The sequence below is a fragment of the Amyelois transitella genome, chromosome 30, assembly GCF_032362555.1.
Source record: "Amyelois transitella isolate CPQ chromosome 30, ilAmyTran1.1, whole genome shotgun sequence".
Lineage (NCBI taxonomy): Eukaryota > Metazoa > Arthropoda > Insecta > Lepidoptera > Pyralidae > Amyelois > Amyelois transitella.
Window position 1 is genome coordinate 1,297,356 of NC_083533.1, and position 16,143 is coordinate 1,313,498.

The 16,143-nt window shown below is 37.1% G+C and overlaps 1 protein-coding gene and 1 non-coding gene across 2 annotated transcripts in view; one reads left to right on the forward strand and one right to left on the reverse strand.

Annotated features, from left to right (window-relative positions):
• LOC106142102 (uncharacterized) overlaps positions 1-16,143 on the reverse strand; it is a 126,914-nt gene that overhangs the window by 81,611 nt on the left and 29,160 nt on the right. The window lies entirely within an intron of this gene.
• Positions 7,984-8,055, forward strand: Trnay-gua (transfer RNA tyrosine (anticodon GUA)). The gene has a single exon. It is a non-coding gene; the product is annotated as a tRNA-Tyr (tRNA).

The following is a 16,143-nucleotide window of genomic DNA, read 5'->3' on the forward strand; positions in this document are numbered from 1 at the left end:
TCTCTTCCCGTGTAAATCGTAATAGTCCATCAAGGGAAAACAAATAATTTTGGAAATCTATAGGCGATGGGCTAGCAACCTGTCACTATTAATAGCTCAATCCCTTAATAAATGTGCCGTGTGGGCCCCGGCACCAATAAAAAATAAAGAATAGGATCACTCCATGACGTTACCATGGCTGTCGTAAAAGGTGACTAAGGGATAGGCTTATAAACTTGGGATTCTTCATTTAGGCGATGGGCTAGCAACCTGTCACTATTTGAATCTCAATTCTATAATTTAAGACAAACAGCTGAACGTGGCCTATCACTCTTGTCAATACTGTTGTCTCTGTCTACCCCGCAACAGATATAGACGTGACTATGTGTATGTATGTATGCACCTCTAAAAATGCCATGTTGATAACCGTATACATGATTCACGAATGTACACAAGTAAACATTATATATGAAGCATACATCACATAAATTATGATTCACATTTTCTTATCGGATAACCTCATTTCTTGTGAAATTTTACCTCAGTCATACAAGCAAATATGTTGACATATCACGTCTTTATCAGAGAGGTGGACAGAGCCAATTTTTTTTTTTCATCACGACTCTAAAGTCCAAGTGATATGAATGAGATTCTTGTTATAGCTATCGCCTAAAAGAAAAATCTCAAATATATATTTGATAGCTGCGCTCCGGGGCTTCACTCCCGTCGTAATTTCACGATACATACATACATAAAATCACGCCCCTTTCCCGGAGGGGTAGGCAGAGACTACATCTTTCCACTTGCCACAATCTCTGTATACTTTTTTCGCTTCATCCACATTCATTACTCTCTTCATGCAAGCTCGGCGGTTTCGGGTACTCTTGACCTGACCCTTAACAAGGACGTCCTTAACTTGGTCAAGATACGTTCGTCTAGGTCTTCCCTGCATGTTATTGTAGGTTATAGTCTATTCACGTACTAAATTTCATCAAAATCCGTCCAGAAGATTTTGCGTGAGAGTGTACCAAACACACATACGTAAAAGTCTACTTTCAAACTTGTACATATTCTTCTTTTGTTTTTTTTTTTGTAATAGTGTTTCACGAATAAATTCTTTTTCTTTTCATACACGCATCTGTGGCATGCTACATACATACATACATACATATGGTCACGTCTATATCCCTTGCGGGGTAGACAGAGCCAACAGTCTTGAAAAGACTGAATGGCCACGTTCAGCTATTTGGCTTAACGATAGAATAGAAATAAGAAATAGAATTGAGATTCAACTAGTGACAGGTTGCTAGCGCATCGCCTAAAAAAGAATCCCAAGTTTGTAAGCCTATCCCTTAGTCGCCTTTCACGACATCCATGGGAAAGAGATGGAGTGGTCCTATTCTTTTTTGTATTGGTGCCGGGAACCACACTGTGGTATGATTGATAATTTTATTAGTTATTTTACCAACATTGGTGACCCCGATGATACGCCAAGAAGTCGACTTCGCTCTCTACTGCCTCGACTCACCGCAGACTACGAGCAACGCAACGGCTCACTCCTGACTCACTAGGACTTCGAGCAACTTCCGACTCACTGGAAGACAACTGGCACTTGCAAGCTACCGAAGCACAGATTGCACAGCAAGATCAAGACTTCACATCCTTTCGCATTTATAATATTAGTATGAAGTAGGATTATTTGGCCTTTGACAAAGTCTCCGGGAACGAAGCGTGATTTTTCTTCTTTCACAAGGCGTAAGTCCCAGTTACATCCTCACCACTCTGGAGAGGAGCCCGGGGTGTGCCTTTGACCATGGACCCTGGATTGGGTGAGTCAGGTTTTAACACGAAGCGACTCCCGTCTGACCTCCGCAACCTTTGCAGGGGAACCTTACACGTATTGGATCATGGTAACGCAACCAGTCTGAATGTGCATGTTTGTTTACGATTTTACCCCCACCGTGAAGCGTCATTTTAATGTAGGTATGGGTTTTAAAAAAAGAGGGAAGACCCAAAAGAGGTTGAATAATATATTATATAATTTAAACTTGTAAAACAAAACAAAAAAAAAAAAACTTCGCGCAACGAAATATAACACCGGAGATAGATAAAGCTAAAAAATAAACGATGAAAACGTTAAAAACTGAATTTGGCGAACATTCATCAAAACTTTAGATGAAATTCGAACTAGTTTCAGTGTTGAATTTACCGAATTTCCAAATCTATTATGACTAGGCTTTTAGATGAATCCATATTAAAAAACTTGTTGATACTTTGCCGTGTGGTTCCCGACACCAATACAAAAAAGAATAGGACCACTCTCATCTCTTTCCTATGGATGTCGTAAAAGGCGACTAAGAGGTAAGCTTACAAACTTGGGATTCTTTATTTAGGCGATGGGCTAGCGACCTGTCACTACTTGAATCTCAATTGTAACATTAAGCCAAATAGCTGAAGGTGGCCATTCAGTCTTTTCAAGACTGTTGGCTCTGTCTACCCCGCAAGGGATATAGACGTGAACATATGTATGTATGTTGATAGTATGTTTAATGATATAACAAAAAGATGTCGCTTACAAGAGAGAGAGGTATGAGTTGTGGCGACGTCACTTATGTCATACAGCAACCGTCAATCATCGCGCCCAGCCAATAGCAGCAAAGAATCTAAATCGCGCAAACAAAGATTTCACGGATTGGAGCATAAATACAACCTCCGACTCAACATCGTCTGTCGCGCGGTTCCCCAGGCGTCACACCAGCCTGGCGGAAGATCTTCCCTTTGGTGGCGGTCGAGTCGAATCATCGCTCCCGCTACAGACTTTTATTAATGAAACAAAAAGTACCGTTACCGCGGGAATTAAAAAAAAAAGTTCTTAGTCAACGTCTCCTAGTTACAAGCTATCTTTCTACCAAATTTAATCTTTATTGGCTCATTAGTTTTTGTGATTTCGTGATAGGGTGAAGAATATTTCGCTTTCAATACAGATTACCTTGTAATTACGAACATCACATGTAATATCTGTGTGTATGCTACACTATCATCCCTCAACAATGCTTGTTAACTTGTAAAATTTGATAATCTCATAATACATTGAACATCAGCTATGTGTAGTTACATAATTAATTACAAACAGGGGTTTCGTGATTAACTTATGATGAAACTTAATCTTATATCAAACAAGCTTTGCCATCGGCATCGCCTGTAAATTGTCGATATTCATTCAGTGCCGTGTGGTTCCCGGCACCAATACAAAAAAGAATAGGACTACTCTCATCTCTTTCCCATGGATGTCGTAAAAGGCGACTAAGGGATAGGCTTATAAAATTGCGATCCTTTTTTTAAGCGATGGGCTAGCAACCTGTCACTATTTGGATGTCAATTCCATCATCAAGCCGAGCAGCTGAACGTGGCCATTCAGTCTTTTCAAGACTGTTGGCTCTGTCTACCCTGCAAGGGATATAGACATACTTGTAATGAGGTCGTTATTTAATTTAGATTCGACGGTAGAATGCGTTATTCTGCGCCATTCTTACAATGCCGAGGCGACTTTTAAACGCACGTACTGTTACCGAAATATGATTTTATTTGTAAAACTTTCATTGCTTTGATGTTGTAGGAATTACAAAAAATAGAAACACATACCGCAGGATTTTCTTAATTTTTTCTTATTTTTCTAGAATAACACGAAATTAGTGCTTGACATACCTGAAACAAACAAAAATAATTATTTAAATAAATCATTTATTTGCTATAATCAATGTCCACAGAATACATCGAAAATGATGAGAACACAAGAAACAAAATTACATAGGTTCTGCTTATTTCAAAAGAAATGCTAAAGAATACTGTTTTATATTTGTAATGTACTCCTTAAGTGAACAATAACCCGAGAGTGTTATAAGATTTTCTGTACGTACAAAGCATTTGAACTATTTCCTTCCTTTCCTCACGATGTTTTTTTCCCACTTATACACATAATTAAAGAAAAAAAGAAAGGTCTTTTCGAGACTGTTGGCTCTGTCTACCCCTCAAGGGATATAGACGTGACCATATGTATGTATGTAAGAAAGAAAGAAAAATGTTTATTTGGTAAATAATAATATATCAAGAACAGAAACCTTAATCTATTACAACTTTTGTACCAAAATGGCTCCCCCTCAGCATTTGTCGTGGTATATATACCACAACGCTGGTCTTCCGTGGGCACCAACGAGGAAAATAAAATAATAGAATAAAAATAAAATAAATTAAAATATGGCTGCTCTATGAAATATTAAAATAAACTAAATAATGTCTATTAAAATAAACTAAATTATGTGACATGACAGGTTCAATAGATAATGCGTGATGAGGTAACAGACAAACTTATATTTACCTATAATATAAGTAAACATTAAGTTTCCCATCAAAAGTATATTTTCTAATTCCCTAAGACATAACCTCCTTTTCAAACGCAGTCGGCTAACGACCCTTACAAACAGCTACGGTACAACTAAGTCCAAAATCCATTTTCTTGCAATAACAAACGCAAACAAACAGAAATCTGGTAACGGTGGACAGGGACGGAGATATACGACGAGCTGGTGTGGGAAAGAGAGGGGGACGTCGTGGAAAACTAAGCGTTAATGCCTACAGGCTTGGATACTAAGCCGCTATTTCGCGAAGAGGTCACGGGTATGACACAAAATATAGAGAGTACAGAAATAAACCTTAAGACTTTTTTTGACCACGGAAATAAACCTTAAGTCTTTTTTTTTTAATTTATGGCCCTGTCTACCACGTCAGAGATAAAGACGTGATTATTGTATGTGCGTGATTCGTAAAGGTTAAAAAAAGAATTGCTTTTAAAGGAATAATAAACAGGAATTCTGTCGGATAGTGGTTTTATGTAGATTTTAATTCATTTAATGTCTATTCTATATCTTATTACAACTGGTGATAAGGTCATATCATAAACCAATATAAATTAGCTAATAACATGATAGAATACATGTAATTAAGTACATTACGTGAATTTTCAGTTATAATTTTGACCATATCAATGTTTTATATTTGTACAAAATAAGATGGAAAAGTTAATTTTAAACATACATACATATGATCACGTCTATATCCCTAGCGGGGTAGACAGACCCACCAGTCTTGAAAAGACTAATAGGCTACGCTCAGCTGATTGGCTTAGTGATAGAATATAGATTCAAATAGTGAAGGTTGCTAGCACATCGCCTAAAAGAGGAATCCCAAGTTTATAAGCCTATCCCTTAGTCGCCTTTTACGACATCCGTGGGAAAGAGATGGAGTGGTCCTATTCTTTTTTGTAATGGTGTCGGGAACCACACGGCACAATTTTTGAATAATTTAAAAAATTATTCAAAAATGACTTTGCCTAAAAAAAATTTACAACTTTTATTAAGACGTTTTTAAAAAACGCAATAACTATGGTAGCTGCCAAAAAAATAAGGTCCATGACGCGAACACGAAAGGTGTGACGCCATATTTAAGTAGCGTATAGTACCTAAGAGGAGACTTGGACTCGCCCAAATAATGTGTTATGTACTTCGTTATATCTCAGACAATTTTTTGTTTATTGATGTGATTATTTCACCAATGTTTTAGTTGTTGTGCAACTAAAATTAATTAACAGCAAATAAAAAAATTGCCAACATGCCTATTAATTACATAAATTGCGCTAGCTCCAATTTAACTTGAAAGTCTTGTGTTTATATATTCGGAATTTATAAAATTAAGGACGTCCTGGTAAAGGGTCAGGTCAAAAGTACCCGAAACCGCCGAGCTTGTATGAAGAGAGTTATGAATGTGGATGAAGCGAAGGAAGTATGCAGAGATCGTGGCAAGTGGAACGAGGTAGTCTCTGCCTACCCCTCCGGGAAAGAGGCGTGATTTTATGTATGTATGTATGTATAAAATACTTATTTAAATGAAAGATTCAAGTCATTATAAAAATGACCTGGCCAGGCATGGTACCTTGGACTACCATTGCACCATAGAGACCGTGTCGATTATAATCTATCAACTAATAGAACTAGTACTATATACACAGACAGACAATTCCTAGATTATCTGACTGTCTGAGCTAAATGGCAATGCATACTATTGATTGGTAATTAATAATTGTGCATTGAATGTTGCAAGTTATAAGCTAAGAGCGGATCTGAAAATTCTTTCGTAGTAATTTCTTAAAGAATGTTAAAATAGACACGAAACACAGAATACCAAGTATCCCACCACGGACATGTACCAATGACTATTTTCAAAGTTATGTACATTAGTTTGAATACTAACCGATGCTCTTACGGTGAAGGAAAACATGCGGCGGACAAAAGGCGGACTTAATGTCATTTGACATTCTCCACCAGTCAACCAGCTGTTACATTTTGTTTCAATTATTTCTCTACTGCCTGCATACAGACGTTCAAATGCCAGTGTTACTGACGGCCACGCTGCTAAACTTTTTGGTTCGGCGCTATAGATTTTTTATTTTTGTCAAATATGAAAAAAGGATATAACAGGGCCTTATTAAAATAATTGACGGTACTTTTTTTCGCTTCGAAATTGTATCTTTACACGAGTTTTTCTGGAATATAACTGATTCAGGATCAAGCCATCGTTCCATCATTTCTCCAACCTCCACCAGCACCTCTATAGCTTTCAGTCAGATTCCATATAACGCGTAGTTCTTAATAAGAAATATTATGATAAACTTCAATAAGTATGCTTGTTCAGTCAGTTAATTGTGAACCCTACCAACTCGCAGAAAGTTTACTGCTTGTACCATACGTCAAATATCGATTTATTATAATCTGTTAACACTAGACATATTGAAGCGGACGAAGATTACTGTAGGCGGCTTAATGTTCCATCAGGAACCATGAATCCGCTCCCGTTTCGAATTCCAAAAAAGCATTATGACGGTGGGCTATCCAGTTAGTTATTCCAGTTGTATAGTTCTTTCAATTGTCTGTCGACCCCGTAAGGACTTAAATATAGTCGTAAAAACCAATGTGAAGATGTGAAATTCTCAGAGTGAATGTTCGACATTTTAAATTAGTCTATTCAGCCACATTAAACCCAATTCATTCAGTTCACAAAAGTAACGGAAATCCTAAGAAATTCTAAATTACAATTTGTTTTCATTACAAATGTGGCATCTTGAGAAGAGCCATTAAAACGGAGATATACTAAACGGTGTGAAAACAATAATATTTATTTTGAGTCAGCCAGACGCCATGTTTAATGTGCACGGAATTCTAAATTTGAAAAGCGCGCGCTCTAAATGTCAAATTATTTTTCCCTTTTTTTTTTATTCACGCCCGCGCTCGGAAATGTATTATGACATTATGAAACATCATAGATAACTTTGTTTCTATTCGAGGCAAAGGGAAGTAGGAATATTCGGCCTTATATAAACAAACATACTTTGATCTTTATTGATTCTTTGATGATCGGAATAACATGGTGGAAACGCATTAATATACAAAGTGCAGTGAAGGAATTATGAAATTTGGTTGTGGCCGACATTTAGCCGTGGTGACGTAAATCCCAGTTACATCCTAACTTTGTAAGTACCGTGTGGTTCCCGGCACCAATACAAAAAAAGAACAGGACCACTCCATCTCCTTCCCATGGATGTCGTAAAGGCGATTAAGGGATAGGCTTACAAACTTAGGATTCTTCTTTAGGCGATGGGCTAGTAAATCGTCATTATTCGAATCTCAATTCTATCATTAAGCCAAATAGCTGAACGTGGCCATCCAGTCTTTTCAAGACTGTCGGCTCTGTCTACTCCGCAAGGGATATAGACGTGACCATATGTATGTATTCCTACTTTTCGGGAGGGACGCCTTTGATGGGATTTTTAATCATAAGTCTGGATCGGGAAAGTCAGGTTTTTACACGGAGCGATACTCATGTGACCTCCGCAACCTTTGCAGGGGACCCGCGCAGCTTTTACCATGATCTTCTAGATGAATGTGTCTATTGACGGCCTCTGTGGCGCAGCGGTAGTGCGTTTGTCTGTAACACGGGAGGTCCCGGGTTCGAATCCCGGCCAGGGCATGATGAGAAAGGAACTTTCTCCGATTAGCCTGGGTCTTAAATATAGTATCGTTGAGTTAGTATCTCGTGACACAAGTCTTGAACTTACTTTGAGGCTAACTCAATCTGTGTAGTTTGTCCAGTATATATTTATTTATTGCCTCAGTCGCTTTTTATGAGATCCGTCGGTCAGAGATGGTAGTGGTGTTCAGAGTACCGGGAACCACACGGCAAAACATATTTTGAGATACCTCAATTTGCGTAATCTTTCCTTACATATGTATGTCTTACTGCCTACCCGCGACTTCGTCCGCGTGAAATAGTTATTTTGGGCATCATTGATGCCCTCAAGGATGAATAATTTTCCCCGTTTTTTATTCCACTTTTTCCATTATTTCTTCGCTCCTAAAAGTTGCAGCGTGATGTTATATAACCTAAAGCCTTCCTCGATAAATGGTCTACTCAACACAAAAACAATTTGAACCAATAGTCCCTGAGATAAGCGCGTTCAAACAAACCAACAACATCGTAGTGGTATTCATAGTACCAGGAACCACACGGCACAACGTACTTTGAGATAGCTCAATTTGCGTAATCTTTCTTTACATATATGTATACATATGTCTTATAAACATTTTTTATTAGAAACGCGAGTGAAGCCTCGGCCGGATACTAGTACTTACATTTCCGTTGACCCTAATGCCTAACTTTATCGACAACTCTATCATATATAAGGCTTCACGGCTATTTTAAGGTCTCATCACGTCATCTGATAGCCATGGATTCTAGGACGCTTGCCATATGGCTTGTCTAGGTTAGGCTAGGACCTAGGTATTCGAGGTTTCCTTTTTCGCAATATACTAGTGTTTTATTTATTTATTTAAACTTCATACATACATACATATCATCACGTCTATATCCCTTGCGGGGTAGACAGAGGTTGACAGTCTTGAAAAGACTGAAAGGCCACGTTCAGCTGTTTGGCTTAATGATAGATTTGAGATTCAAATAGCGATAGGTTGCTAGACCATCGCCTAAAAAAGAATACCAAGTTTGTAAGCCTACCCCTTAGTCGACTTTTACGACATCCATGGGAAAGAGATGGAGTGGTCCTATTCTTTTTTGTATTTGTGCCGGGAACCGAACACAGGGATTTTTTAAAACCTCGTCTAGATTTATGGGCCAATCGAAATTCCAATAGGTTTTTTAAAGTCCCAACTAATAATTACTTCCCGCCATCGCTTCAAAAGGATCGCACAGATTAGTAAGAATTTTTATCGCTTCCTGAGGTGTTGTACAAAATAATTAAATGACAGAGTTGTCAGTTCCTCAGTAAGATTTTTTTTCGTCAGGCAATTTATCTTAGTTTATGTATGTTTATTTATTAATAAGTTTATACATATATGTATATTTAGTGGATTATCTAGTTCCTTTATTGTTTGCCGATTGACTGGAAGAGATCCCTTCATGGGATAAGTCCGCTATTGCAAGTGATTTGTTTCTTTTATAACTATGTACTATTTTCTTGTTACTGTGTAAATTTCTATGCAATAAAGATATTACAAACAAACAAGATTTTTTAATATATATTTTTGTACATCAAGGAAAAAATACGGTTACAACTTAAGAATAAGAAGAAATTTAGCACTACTTATTTCTAGAGAAATTAATATAAAGACGACTTGTATAACATTAAAAACCCTTCATCAAAAACAATATGTATTTAGGTTGCAGAGGTTCTGTCTGTGTTGGCTCTGTCTACCCAACAAGGGATATAGACGTGACCATATGTATGTATGTATTTATTATAAAATATGGTATCGTTGAGTTAGTATCTCATAACACAAGTCTCGAACTTACTTCGGGGCTAACTCAATCTGTGTTATTTGTCCCGTATATATTTATTTATTTTTGAAAGTAGTTTTCTGTCCGCTAACTATTTTGTGATTTTGCAAATAAGACGAATGTGCCATAATTCATTAAGGTCTTTGATAGGTCTGTCTAGCTGGTTCGTGCCTCGTAAAGTTTACGTGTAATAAATCTTATGTGGTTTTAAAAGGGATTCCCGGATTAAACTCGAGTTAACTTCAATAAGGTAAAAAAATACTAGTTTGAAATAGCTTTTGGTCATATTTTAAAGCGAATAATTCTTGTCACTTTTTCAATCTCAAATCTATACTATATATTATAAAGCTGAAGAGTTTCTTTGTTTGTTTGAAAGCGCTAATCTCTGGAACTACTGGTTCGAATGGAAACATTCTTTTTGCGTTGAATAGACCATTTATCGAGGAAGGCTATATAACATCACGCTGCAACTGTAAGGAGCAAAGAAATAATGGAAAATGTGAAAAAAAAAACCGTGTGGTTCCCGGCACCAGTACAAAAAAGAATAGGACCACTCCATCTCTTTCCCATGGATGTCGTAAAAGGCGACTAAGGGATAGGCTTACAAACTTGGGATTCTTATTTAGGCGATGGGCTAGCAACCTGTCACTATTTGAATCTCAATTCTTATATTAAGCCAAATAGCTGAACGTGGCCATTCAGTCTTTTCAAGACTGTTGGCTCTGTCTAACCCCGCAAGGGATTTAGACGTGACCATATGTATGTATGTATGTATGAAAACAAAACGGAGAAATATTATTCATCCTTGAGGGCTTCAATGATGCCCAAAATAAGTGTTCCACGCGAACGAAGTTGCTTGCACAGCTAGTCTACCATAAAGCCAAACAGCTGGACGTGACCTTTCAGGCCTTTCAGTATTTCAAGACTGCCGGCTCGGTCTATCCCGCAAGGGATACAAGAATGAATGAATTAAAACTATACGAGGTTCAAATATCAGTTGTGAACCATACCATTTAACAGGTAAAGAACCACAAGACCTAATACAGATTCGAACAAAAATCAATACTTCAATCTCGCATGCGAGATTCCCACAACGTGCTTGATCGGCCCCCCTTATTGCATGCTATCCCACTGGATGACATGTCAAAACAATATTATTAGGATGCGTTCACAGGACAAAGGGCATTGAGTACGACGCCTTAGGCGGTTTAGTGTTGGGGAAGTGAGTTGGGGTCATGTCGATATCGGATATCGATAGATACACACATGCATACATATAGTCACGTCTATATCCCTTACGGGGTGGACAGAGCCAACAGTTTTGAAAATACTGAAAGCCCACGTTCAGCTTATTGGCTTGACGATAGAATTGAGATTCAAATAGTGACAGATTGCTAGCCCATCGCCTAAAAGAAGAATTCCTATATGTAGGTACCGTGTGGTACACCAATACAAAAAGAATAGGACCACTCCATCTCTTTCCCATGGATGTCGTAAAAGGCGACTAAGGGGTTGGCTTATAAACTTGGGATTCTTCTTTTAGGCGATGGGCTAGCAACCTGTCACTATTTGAATCTCAATTCTATCATTAAGCCAAACAGCTGAACGTGGCCACGTTTGTTTACATTAAAATAATTTAATTTCATTGTGAAATTTTATTGACATGCATTTATGAACATGGTGATAAGGATCAGTAGTAGAAGTAGGAAGAATCTATTAAAGGTGTAGTATCCACCCACTTCATATGATAACCCCCTTTCCATTACACGTTTTATAATTAAAAATCTGGAAAAGGACACAGGTTACTTTTCATTCCGGTACAAAAAAATCCCCGTAAGATTTGTGAAAAACGTGTAAGTATTATTTTAGGGTTTAATTCCATAATCATACTTATTTCGCTTCAGCCACATTTATAACCCTTATCGTGCATTTATTTTAAAGCTTTATCGTTTTCTTCCACTTGCTATCGATAACTTATTTCACATCACTACAATGTAATAGCATTACGCATGAGTTCACTAGATATCCTGAGAACAGCCTTTATCCACACAACACGGGGATTGTTTGGTTTTTGGATAATTCCACAAAGGACTGTAAAAAAAAACATACTTACGGGGTAGACAGATCTAACAGTGACACTGAAAGGCCACGTTTAGCTGTATGGCTGAATGATGGAATTGAGATTCAAATGTTGACAGGTTGCCTAAAAGAAGGATCCCAAGTTTATCAGCCTATACCTTAGTCACCTTTCACGACATCCATGTAAAAGAGAGAGCATGGTCCTATGTCAATGTGCCGGGGACATGACCTTAATCCATACATATAATAAAATTGTAAGTGTGCGATGTTTGCGCTTGAAATTTTTACTATTCTAGAAAATAAAGTAAAAATTCTCATTAAAAAAATTTAAATAAATTACATGTTTATACGAGTTTGGCCAACAAAAGACAAAAATTAGATTTTTAGAATATCTGTCTGTATGTTTGAAACCTTATTCTTAAGTTTGGCGAAATTGGTTTTTGATAATGTGTTTCTTTTTTATTTAGGCGTAAGACTACCAGTTTATTTTGTGACTGCTTCCGTGGATATGAACCTTTATGTGATGATTCACACAAATTTGTCTATGCCATTTCGATATTGCAATGTCAACTGCACGTGACAACATAGAGTTTGTAATCTTGTAAAGCTGGCCACAGACTGAGCTATCAAATCTACCGAATGTCCTTCATTGGTCCAAGGGCCTAACAAATTGTACGCATATTTCTACATACATACATATGGTCACGTCTATATCCCTTGCGGGATAGACAGAGCCAACAGTCTTGAAAGTACTGAATGGCCACGTTCAGCTATTTGGCTCAATGATAGAATTGAGATTCAAATAGTGACAGGTTGCTAACCCATCGCCTAAAAAGAATCCCAAGTTTGTAAGCCTATCCCTTAGTCGCCTTTTATGACATCCATGGGAAATAGATGGAGTGGTCCTATTCTTTTTTGTATTGGTGCCCGAAACCACACGGCTTACGCATATTTATTTTCCTTAATGATGAAAAAATTATATATTTTTAATAACAAATTAAATTAAATCGCGTGAACTTAATAAAAACGAATAGAAAGACTTGTGCATACATTTTTTGCCCTTTGCCTTGGTCGGAGATAAAACGGCAAAAAAATATGGCGGAGAACGATGAGCTGTTCGTGATCTACCAAAAAATCAATGACATAAGCATTCTCACCAAAATGTTCGTTTTGAAATCCATCCCAAAATTTGTCTTTTTTGCAAACTCAAGTCTATAAAAAGCAGTAAACTTTTTAAATTATGTAGATGTATGTACACATGTTTTTGGTAGATACTATAAATAAAATAAATAAATATATACGGAACAAATAACACGAATTGAGTTAGCCTCGAAGAAAGTTCGAGACTTGTGTTACGAGATACTAACTCAACGATTTTATATTTTATAATAAATACTAATGTAGATAAACATCTAAGACCCAGGCCAATCAGGAAAAGTCCATTTCTCATCATGCCTTGACCGGGATTTAACCCCGGAACCTCCGGTGTCACAGACAAGCGCACTACCGCTGCGCCACAGAGGCCGTCAAAGCGGTAGATACTATAAGCTTTTTATCAGCGTTAAAGCTTATAATAAGTCACTTTGGTGTTTGGTGAATGCTAACGCCTACATTTTAGAGCTATCTATGAATGTGCGTGCCAAAGTTCGTTAGACTTTGATGACCTGGTGTGTACGCAGCTTAATCTTTTAACCATAGACAATGCTGTCTTGGTGTCTAGGATTGAGATTCTTCTCATGCGATGGGCTGGCAACTTAGATTATGGCCTTTATTATAAAGAATTAAGAATTTAGCAACAGCAACCTGTCACTATTCGAATCTCAATAACAACATGAAGATATAGAGATGAACGTAGCCTTTTAGTAGAATAGAATAGATAGATTTGCAAAATTGGATACAAGGTATCATTTATTGACGTTACATCACTTAAATCTAATTATAACTACTACCGCTTCCAAAGCGCATGTGTAGAAGAAGCGGCGGAATAAACTACACTGCAGCATTTTCATCGGACGTCAATTTACAAATTATATTTAATTACAAACTTAAACAACTTAAAACTAAATCGTGGACGAATGCACATTGTATACATTAAAAAACATGAATAATTGTAAAACTAATTATCTTTGCGAAACCTACCCCAATGGGAAACGGGCGTGATGGTATGTATGTATGTATGTATGTTCCCAATTCCACCCTCAAACAAAGTCACAACAACAATTTTTTTATTTTACAGGAGAACGCTTTAACTTTTTTTTCTCATGTATTTATTCAATTTCTGGATTACTATTTATATTAGGTTTAACATCTTTGCAATATTAATTGATTACTTTCGCGGATGTTTTTGTTACCCCAAGTAAAGGTATGATTCAAAAACAATTTGGCATACTTAGTTCGTTTTTGCAATTTTGGCTATTTGTGACTTTGTTGCACCGAAGGTGCGAAATATATATAAGACTTTCTAGGCAGATGCAATTTTATTCCTTACGAGGTAGACAGAGCCTACAGTCTCAAAAACCTGTTGTACATTTAACGTGCATAAAATTTTAAATAAATAATAAAAAAGACTGAAAGGCTACCACTGCTACGTTTTTCATCTTACCGGCAAACTACCAAACCTGTTAACTTAATCATTCCTCTAATTATTCATTGGAAAGATAAGTTTTATCACAAGATATTACTCGAATGCATTAACTGTGTAAGTTATATTTATCTGCTGATAACGACGGGTTTTTATCAAACGTACAAATGAGACTTTTCTTTGGTTGCACCACGGTTTTATGTTTGTATATAAGTTGAAAGATAAACTTTGAAAATGCTTTAAAATAAAAATTACAGAAAGAAAAAATTAAGCCTATTGGATGAAATAAATCTTCCTTACCCTACTTTCTTCTTACTTATTGTTTTACCTTACCTACCTTACCTTACATTACTTTCTTATTATTCCACCTAACCTAACAAACCTACCTTACCTTAGATTCTTCTAATTCTACCTAGCATACCTTACCTTTCTTTCTTTTTCCTTATATTTCTTCAAAAGCACTGTATTTCTAACGTCATTTTAGTAGGAAGTATGTTGGGAAGACTTCTCTTAATTCCACCCCTAGACTGTAACGAACCTACATACATACATATAATCACGTCTATTTCCCTTGCGGGGTAGACAGAGCAAACAGTCTTGAAAATACTGATAGATTCAGCTTTTGGCTTACTGATAGAATTGAGATTCATATAAAGTGACAGGCTGCTAGCCCGTCGCCTAAAAGAAGAATCCCAAGTTTATAAGCTTATCCCTTAGTCGACTGTAAGGACTGTTCCTTACAGTAACCTACATGTAAAATTAAGACCAAATAGTTTGACCTGTCAGTTGATATTTTGAGAGTCCGTGACATATTTTTAATAAATTAAAAAAATCGCACGCTTGCTAAGTCCCCTGCAAAAACCTCTATAATAATAATATGTATATGTAAATCAGTATGTGAATCATTGTGAAATTATCAAGTGGGAAGTATTAATACATCAATGTTTCCTGAAATCTGGTTACAGGAACACGTGCTGGCCATGTGTGGTGGAGCAGGGAAATCTATAGAGTCGACATAGTTTTAAATAAGTAAATCTTTACTTTTTTTATTTTCATATTTTGGTTATTAACAAAATACATACATACATACATAACATCACGCCTCTTTCCCGGAGGGGTAGGCAGAGACTACCTCTTTCCACTTGCCACGATCTCTGCATACTTCTTTCGCTTCGTCCACATTCATAACTCTCTTCATACAAGCTCGGCGGTTTCGGGTACTTTTGACCTGACCCTTTACCAGGACGTCCTTAATTTGATCAAGATACGTTCGTCTAGGTCTTCCCACTCCGACCTTTCCCTCCACACTCTCCTTGTATATCTGCTTAGTCAACCTGCTTTCATTCATCCTCTCCACATGACCGAACCATCTTAACATACCCTTTTCTATTCCTGTAACTACATCTTCTTTCACATCACAACATTCCCTTATCACGCTGTTCCTTATCCTGTCACTCAATTTCACACCCATCATACTCCTTAACGCTCTCATTTCCACTGCATTTATTCTGCTTTCATGCTTCTTTTGCCATACCCAACTTTCACTCCCATACATTAATGTCGGGACCAACACGCCCCTGTGCACAGCCAGTCGAGCCTTTTTG